Source organism: Odocoileus virginianus, chromosome 2 (genome assembly GCF_023699985.2).
Source record: "Odocoileus virginianus isolate 20LAN1187 ecotype Illinois chromosome 2, Ovbor_1.2, whole genome shotgun sequence".
NCBI lineage: Eukaryota > Metazoa > Chordata > Mammalia > Artiodactyla > Cervidae > Odocoileus > Odocoileus virginianus.
The window spans coordinates 62495728-62503109 of NC_069675.1; positions in this window are offsets into that span (position 1 = coordinate 62495728).

Genomic DNA, 7382 nt, shown 5'->3' on the forward strand with positions numbered 1-7382 from the left:
CCGAATCTGCGCTTTTGTGGAGTACCCGAAAACTGGAACCGCACTCAACGCAGGGCCCGCTCCATATAGAGCAGCCGGGAGCCTGAGCAGTGTAGACGGCGAAAGCACAGACACCCGTGAGCGGGGCAAACCCAGTGTGGCCGGAACACGGTGAGCGCTATCCACACAGAGTGGTGTCTGTCTGCAGCGCCCCGCCCTCCCCGTAACAGGACTGAACTGAACTAGGGAACCTAAATAAGAGATCACCTCCGCCCGCCTGTGTCAGGGCAGAAATTAGACACCAAAGAGACAGCAAACAGAAGCCAAATAAACAAAGGGAACCGCTTCAGAAAGGACCGGAGCAACAGATTAAAATCCCTGAAGGTAACACCGAATACCCGGGAAGGGGCCTACAGATATCGAGAAGTGTAAGCTGGAAAGAGGAGCTATCTGAAATTGAACTGAACCTACGCTGACCGCAACAACCTCAGAGAAATTCCTAGATATATATGTACTTTTTTTTTTTTTTTTAATTTAAAAAAAAAAAATTTTTTTTTCTTTCCCTTTCTTTTTTTTTTTTTTTTTAATTTTTTATTTTTTCTCTTTCATTTTCTTTTATAATTCCCTATTACTCCCCCATCACTCCTCAACTTTCATTTTCATATATTTTTACGATTTTTTTATTTGGGAAAAAAAAAATTTTTTTTTTTTCTTTTCTTTTCTTTTTTTTTTTTTCTTTTTCTTGTTTTTCTCTCCTATTTCCTTTTAGAGTCCTCTAATACTCCTCTATTATTCCTTAACTTTCACTTTCATTTCACTATAGCCACAAAAAAAAAAAAAAAAGAGAGAGAGAAACCCTATTTTTAAACTGAACTTCATATACAGTTCTAAATTTTTTTGTGTGTTTTTGTTTTTAAATACTGTATTTCAAAGAGTCTAACCTCTACACTAGATTTTCAATCTTTGTTATTCTCCCTCAGAACACCTCTACTTCCTCCATTCCCCTTCTCTTCCCAATCCAACTCTGTGAATCTTTGTGGGTGTCTGGGCTACAGAGAACACTTTGGGAACAGATAACTGCGTAGATCTGTCTCTCCTCTTGAGTCCCCTTTTTCTCCTCCTGCTCACCTCTATCTCCTTCCTCCCTCTCCTATTCTTCATGTAACTCTGTGAACCTCTCTGGGTGTCTCTCACGGTGGAGAATCTTTTCACCATTAACCTAGAAGTTTTATTATCAGTACTGTATAGTTGGAGAAGCCTTGAGACTATTAGAAGAATAAAACTGAAATCCAGAGGCAGGAGACTTGAGCCCAAATCCTGAGAAAACCAGAAAACTCCTGACCACACGGAACATTAAGGAATAAGAGACCATCCAAAAGCTTCCATACCTACACCAAAACCAACCACCACCCAAGAGCCAATAAGCTCCAGTACAAGACATACCACGCAAATTCTTTAGCAACGCAGGAACATAGACCTGAGTGTCAACATACAGGCTCTCCAAAGTCACACCTAACACAGAGACCCATCGCAAAGCTCATTACTGGACACTCCATTGCACTCCAGAGAGAAGAAATCCAATTCCACGCACCAGAACGCTGACACAAGCTTCCCTAACCAGGAAACCTTGACAAACCAATCGTCCAACCCCACCCACTGGGTGAAACCTCCACAATAAAAAGGAACCTCAAACCACAAGAATACAGAAAGCCCACTCCAGACACAGCAATCTAAACATGATGAAAAGGCAGAGAAATACCCAACAGCTAAAGGAACATGAAAAAAGCCCACCAAGTCAAACAAAAGAGGAGGAAATAGGGAATCTACCTGAAAAAGAATTTAGAATAATGATAATAAAAATGATCCAAAATCTTGAAAACAAAATGGAGTTACAAATAAATAGCCTGGAGACAAAGATCGAGAAGATGCAAGAAAGGTTTAACAAGGACCTAGAAGAAATAAAAAAAAATCAATTAAAAATTAATAATGAAATAAATGAGATCAAAAACACTCTGGAGGGAACCATGAGTAGAATAACAGAGACAGAAGATAGGATAAGTGAGTTAGAAGATAAAATGGTGGAAATAAATGAAGCAGAGAGGAAAAAAGAAAAAAGAATAAAAAAAAATGAGGACAACCTCAGGGACCTCTGGGACTATGTGAAACGCCCCAACATTCGAATCATAGGAGTCCCAGAAGAAGAAGACAAAAAGAAAGGCCATGAGAAGATCCTCGAGGAGATAATTGCTGAAAACTTCCCTAAAATGGGGAAGGAAATAGCCAACCAAGTTCAAGAAACCCAGAGAGTCCCAAACAGGATAAACCCAAGGCGAAACACCCCAAGACACATATTAATCAAATTAACAAAGATCAAACACAAAGAACAAATATTAAAAGCAGCAAGGGAGAAACAACAAATAACACACAAAGGGATTCCCATAAGGATAACAGCTGATCTATCAATAGAAACCCTTCAGGCCAGAAGGGAATGGCAGGACATACTTAAAGTAATGAAAGAGAATAACCTACAACCTAGATTACTCTACCCAGCAAGGATCTCATTCAGATATGAAGAAGAACTCAAAAGCTTTACAGACAAGCAAAAGCTGAGAGAATTCACCACCACCAAACCAGCTCTTCAACAAATACTAAAGGATCTTCTCTAGACAGGAAACGCAGAAAGGTGGTATAAAAGTGAACCCCAAACAACAAAATAAATGGCAACGGGACCATACCTATCAATAATTACCTTAAATGTAAATGGGTTGAATGCCCCAACCAAAAGACAAAGGCTGGCTGAATGGATACAAAAGCAAGACCCCTATATATGCTGTCTACAAGAGACCCACCTCAAAGCAAGGGACACATACAGACTAAAAGTGAAGGGCTGGAAAAAAATATTCCACGCAAACGGAGACCAAAAGAAAGCAGGAGTCGCAATACTCATATCAGATAAAATAGACTTTCAAATTAAGTCTGTGAAAAGAGACAAAGATGGACACTACATAATGATCAAAGGATCAATGCCAAGAAGAAGATATAACAATTATAAATATATATGCACCCAACATAGGAGCACCGCAATATGTAAGGCAAACGCTAATGAATATGAAAGAGGAAATTAATAGTAACACAATAATAGTAGGAGACTTTAATACCCCACTCACAACTATGGATAGATCAACTAAACAGAAAATGAACAAGGAAACACAAACTTTAACGGACACAATGAACCAGCTAGACCTAATAGACATCTATAGGACGTTTCACCCCAAAACAATCAACTTCACCTTTTTCTCAAGTGCACACGGAACCTTCTCCAGAATAGACCACATCCTGGGCCATAAATCTAGTCTTGGTAAATTCAAAAAGATTGAAATCATTCCAGTCATCTTTTCTGACCACAGTGCAGTAAGATTAGATCTCAATTACAGGAAAAAAATTATTAAAAATTCAAACATATGGAGGCTAAACAACACGCTTCTGAATAACCAACAAATCATAGAAGAAATCAAAAAAGAAATCAAAATATGCATAGAAATGAATGAAAATGAAAACACAACAACCCAAAACCTATGGGACACTGTAAAAGCAGTGCTAAGGGGAAGATTCATAGCATTACAGGCGTACCTCAAGAAACAAGAAAAAAGTCAAATAAATAACCTAACTCTACACCTAAAGCAACTAGAGGAAGAAGAAATGAAGAATCCCAGGGTTAGTAGAAGGAAAGAAATCTTAAAAATTAGGGCAGAAATAAATGCAAAAGAAACTAAAGAGACCATAGCAAAAATTAACAAAGCTAAAAGCTGGTTTTTTGAAAAAATTAACAAAATTGACAAACCATTAGCAAGACTCATTAAGAAACAAAGGGAGAAGAACCAAATTAACAAAATTAGAAATGAAAATGGAGAGATCACAACAGACAACACTGAAATACAAAGGATCATAAGAGACTACTACCAGCAGCTCTATGCCAATAAAATGGACAACTTGGAAGAAATGGACAAGTTCTTAGAGAAGTATAACTTTCCAAAACTGAACCAGGAAGAAATAGAAGATCTTAACAAAATGATCACAAGCAAGGAAATCGAAACTGTAATCAGAAATCTTCCAGCAAACAAAAGCCCAGGACCAGATGGCTTCACAGCTGAATTCTACCAAAAATTTAGAGAAGAGCTAACACCTATCTTACTCAAACTCTTCCAGAAAATTGCAGAAGATGGTAGACTTCCAAACTCATTCTATGAGGCCACCATCACCCTAATTCCAAAACCAGACAAAGACGCCACAAAAAAAGAAAACTATAGGCCAATATCACTGATGAACATAGATGCAAAAATCCTTAACAAAATTCTAGCAAACAGAATCCAACAACATATTAAAAAAATCATTCATCATGACCAAGTGGGCTTTATCCCAGGAATGCAAGGATTCTTTAATATCTGCAAATCAATCAATGTAATACACCACATTAACAAATTGAAAGATAAAAACCATATGATTATCTCAATAGATGCAGAAAAAGCCTTTGACAAAATTCAACATCCATTTATGATTAAAACTCTCCAGAAAGCAGGAATAGAAGGAACATACCTCAACATAATAAAAGCTATATATGACAAACCCACAGCAAGCATCACCCTCAATGGTGAAAAATTGAAAGCATTTCCCCTGAAATCAGGAACAAGACAAGGGTGCCCACTCTCACCACTACTATTCAACATAGTTTTGGAAGTGTTGGCCACAGCAATCAGGGCAGAAAAAGAAGTAAAAGGAATCCAGATAGGAAAAGAAGAAGTGAAACTCTCGCTGTTTGCAGATGACATGATCCTCTACATAGAAAACCCTAAAGACTCTACCAGAAAATTACTAGAGCTAATCAACGAATACAGTCAAGTTGCAGGATATAAAATTAACACACAGAAATCTCTTGCATTCCTATACACTAACAATGAGAAAACAGAAAGAGAAATTAAGGAAACAATACCATTCACCATTGCAACAAAAAGAATAAAATACTTAGGAGTATATCTACCTAAAGAAACAAAAGACCTATACATAGAAAACTATAAAACACTGATGAAAGAAATCAAAGAGGACACAAGCAGATGGAGAAATATACCGTGTTCATGGATTGGAAGAATCAATATTGTCAAAATGGCTATACTACCCAAAGTAATCTATAGATTCAATGCAATCCCTATCAAACTACCAACAGTATTTTTCACAGAACTAGAACAAATAATTTCACAATTTGTATGGAAATACAAAAAACCTCGAATAGCCAAAGTAATCCTGAGAAAGAAGAATGGAACTGGAGGAATCAATCTGCCTGACTTCAGACTCTACTACAAAGCCACAGTCATCAAGACAGTATGGTACTGGCACAAAGACAGAAATATAGATCAATGGAACAGAATAGAAAGCCCAGAGATAAATCCACGAACCTATGGTCACCTTATCTTTGACAAAGGAGGCAAGGATATACAATGGAAAAAAGATAATCTCTTTAACAAGTGGTGCTGGGAAAACTGGTCAACCACCTGTAAAAGAATGAAACTAGAACACTTTCTAACACCATACACAAAAATAAACTCAAAATGGATAAAGATCTAAATGTAAGACCAGAAAATATCAAACTCCTAGAGGAGAACATAGGCAAAACACTCTCCGACATAAATCACAGCAGGATCCTCTATGACCCACATCCCAGAATTTCAGAAATAAAAGCAAAAATAAACAAATGGGACCTAATGAAACTTAAAAGCTTTTGCACAACAAAGGAAACTATAAGCAAGGTGAAAAGACAGCCCTCAGATTGGGAGAAAATAATAGCAAACGAAGCAACAGACAAAGGATTAATCTCAAAAATATACAAGCAACTCCTGCAGCTCAACTCCAGAAAAATAAATGACCCAATCAAAAAATGGGCCAAAGAACTCAACAGACATTTCTCCAAGGAAGACATACAGATGGCTAACAAACACATGAAAAGATGCTCAACATCACTCATTATCAGAGAAATGCAAATCAAAACCACAATGAGGTACCATTATACGCCAGTCAGGATGGCTGCTATCCAAAAGTCTACAAGCAATAAATGCTGGAGAGGGTGTGGGGAAAAGGGAACCCTCTTACACTGTTGGTGGGAATGCAAATTAGTACAGCCACTATGGAAAACAGTGTGGAGATTTCTTAAAAAGCTGGAAATAGAACTGCCGTATGACCCAGCAATCCCACTTCTGGGCATACATACCAAGGAAACCAGATCTGAAAGAGACACATGCACCCCAATGTTCATCGCAGCACTGTTTATAATAGCCAGGACATGGAAGCAACCCAGATGCCCATCAGCAGACAAATGGATGAGGAAGCTGTGGTACATATACACCATGGAATATTACTCAGCCATTAAAAAGAATTCATTTGAATCAGTTCTAATGAGATGGATGAAACTGGAGCCCATTATAGAGAGCGAAGTAAGCCAGAAAGATAAAGACCATTACAGTACACTAACACATATATATGGACTTTAGAAAGATGGTAACGATAACCCTATATGCAAAACAGAAAAAGAGACTCAGATGTATGGAACAGACTTGTGGACTCTGGGAGAAGGCGAGGGTGGGATGTTTCAGGAGAACAGCATTGAAACATGTATATTATCTAGGGTGAAACGGATAACCAGCTCAGGTTGGGTACATGAGACAAGTGCTCGGGCCTGGTGCACTGGGAAGACCCAGAGGGATCGGGTGGAGAGGGAGGTGGGAGGGGGGACTGGGATGGGGAGTACATGTAAATCCATGGCTAATTCATATCAATGTATAACAAAAACTACTGTAATGATGTAAAGTAATTAGCCTCCAACTAATAAAAATTAAAAAAAAAAAAAAAGAAAAAAAAAAAAAAAAAAGGAAGAGTAAACAAATGAGACCTCAAACTAAAAAGCTTTTGCACGATGAAGGAAATGATCAACGTAATGAAAAGTCATCCTTCTAAAAGCAAGAAGATACTTGTAAGTAATCACTATATCTGATAAGGAGTTAATATCCAAAATATACAAAGAACTCATGAAATTCAACATCCAAAAAAGAGACCCGATTTTAAAAGTGGGTGGAGGACTTGAATAATCTTTTCCCAAAGAAGACATATAGAAAGACAAGAGACACAAGATGCTCAACACCGCTAATCAGAGAAATGAAAGTCAAAACCACAGTGAGATACCATCTCATACCTGTCAGAATGGCAGACAAAAAGAGCACAGATAACAAATGTTGGCTGGAATGTGGAGAATAGGAAACCTTGCACTGTTGGTGGGAATGTAAATTGGTGCAGCCACTATAGAGAACAGTATGGAGAGAGAGACCTCAAAAAATTAAAAATACAACTACCAGCCAATTTGG